General features: G+C 37.0%; 1 protein-coding gene across 2 annotated transcripts in view; it reads left to right on the top strand.

The window, feature by feature from the left end:
- Positions 1-2,262, top strand: part of LOC106879580 (protein rolling stone) — a 54,862-nt gene that overhangs the window by 46,455 nt on the left and 6,145 nt on the right. The window contains exon 1 of one of the 2 annotated variants that reach the window (XM_052967994.1): positions 1,711-1,888. The exons of the other annotated variant lie outside the window; for it this stretch is intronic. The gene's annotated coding sequence lies outside the window, so the exon portion shown is untranslated. Of the gene's footprint in view, positions 1-1,710; positions 1,889-2,262 lie in introns of those variants that run through there. 2 annotated transcript variants of the gene reach the window in all.

Here is a 2,262-nt window from a genome sequence, read left to right as displayed (position 1 = left end):
TAGAAGATATATATATATATATATATATATATATATGTAGTTGAAAATATGTGGAAAAAAATATAAAAAGTGGAAGAGGCAAGTGCTTATGCTGTGTGTGTGTGTGTGTGTATTTAACATTCTATTTAAAACAAAATGACCCTATTGTTATTATATATTTAGCTAGCTTAAAAGCTTTTGCCTCTTTCTATTTCTATATTTATTTCTATTTTGTATTTATGCTGTTGTAAATATATTTTCACCAGTCTATCTTTACCTATCCGCTTGAGATTGTCTATCAACGCTATTCATATGCCATCCGAATCCCACTCGCAAATCATCGACCTACTACCCGAATACCCAATTTCGCCCACGCGCTGGCATAGCTGTGATGTTAAGAAGTTCGCTTTGAAGCCATCACGTCTCGAGTTTAGTAGCACCACTGCGCGGCGCCCTGGTCAAGTGTCTTTTTCTATAGTTCCAGGCCGATCGAAGCCTTGTAAGTGAATCTGGTAGACCGAAATTATGTGGAAACTCATTTGTATATCTATGTACATGTATGTAGGAAGATATGTATGTACGTACTTACGTATGTATGTATGTATGTAAGTATGTATGTGCGTACAATGTATGTATTTTTGTATGTATGCATATGTGTATGTATGTATCTATCTATATTTATCATACACTGTTAGCCAGTGTATGTAATTTGATTGCGCTGTTGTAATCTTGATGCTCTGTTTTGGGGTTTTTTCTTTCTTTTGAGAAAATTTGATGTTAAAATATTGCGCATATGTGTGTATGTGTGTATGTGTGTATGTGCGTAGCTACACACACACACACACACACACACATATATGTATATACATATATAACTTTTCCTTGAGTTTAAGTTCTTGAGAGAGTTCAAGCTGGTTGCTAGGAAAGCAACAAGAATTAAGAGAGTTCTAGGTGTTTGTAAATATGTAATCGAGCTGGTTTGTTGTTTGAAGTGTCGATGCATACATCCAAGTTTGCGCATCTGTTCACATAAGAATCCTATATGGAGAATGTTTTGGAATAACTTTCAAATCTTCACTGTGCTACTAATAGATTGGATTTGGTGAATCCTCGCCAGTGTTTGCTCTTTTTCCGTAAAACCGAGTATTTCTAGTTTTTTGTGCAAATTTGTTGGCACATAGTCTCATGCATCTGTGATGATAGGTACATTTGATCATTCATAATCTGGGTACGTATGTATGAAAATATGTATGTATGTATGTATGTATGTATGTATGTATTTATATACATGTTTGTCTATGAATGTCCCTACCAGTAGTTCATTTCTGCTGGCCAAGCTACACTTTTTACTCAAACTTTACCCTGAAATGTGGTACTAGCATATATGTACATCATCTCTGCTCGCCACCTGCTTTTCTCGTTTAGATGTCAGCAACAGTCTTTTATTTACACATCTTTTCATAAACCTTGATCACTTCTTCACCAAGCCACTGCTGTCTCTGCTTCCATCGGGTGTCCAAACCACTGTCTTACCGCAATAGCCTAAACTACATTAACATATCGAAGAGAAGTAACTTCTATGAAGCAGCTTTCAATTATGATCCTGCAGTTCATTATACAGATGATGCTAGAGGTTCCATAGGTGCAATGACAATTGAATACATACATTGTAAAGCAAGGAAGTGGCCTGGAGAGACACCTGCACTGTGCTGCAGTGGTGGAAAGGTTAAACTCCCTGCAATCCTCCAACCCCTAGAGCCATTGAAGAAACTGTTGTCATCAACTGACCAAGATTCCAAGCACTTCTAAAACAAAATCAGATGAAACAACGCTGCACTACAGACGACATCATTTGGAGCCACAAGAGATTTAACTGAGACAGGATCCATACAAACTTTCAGGATCAAAGGTCAGATTTATCATCGAAATAGCTCTCTACTATCTCGGCCTTTCATCGTATATAATTTGTACCTGCTTCTTTTTTAGTTACGAAATAAGCTACACAAAACGTGTTTTTGAATTACATGTATTTACATTCTATACATATATGAGCTGAAAACTTGATTTTAACATTTCGCTTTACGTCTGTTCTATGCTGGCATGAGCTGGAGAGTTGTTAATGTAGAAAGTTGGTATCTCAGCTTCTAACAGTGGAGGCCTGCGTAATCTAGACGGTGTTTTTAAATTTCATTATTCTCTGTAACCCGGGCAACGCCGGGTATATCTACTAGTACACACACACACACACACACACACACACACACACACACACACACACACACA

The sequence above is a fragment of the Octopus bimaculoides genome, chromosome 5, assembly GCF_001194135.2.
Source record: "Octopus bimaculoides isolate UCB-OBI-ISO-001 chromosome 5, ASM119413v2, whole genome shotgun sequence".
NCBI classification, from domain to species: Eukaryota; Metazoa; Mollusca; class Cephalopoda; order Octopoda; family Octopodidae; genus Octopus; species Octopus bimaculoides.
Note: the sequence above shows the minus strand (reverse complement) of the source record. Positions and strands in the feature narration are given on the sequence as shown.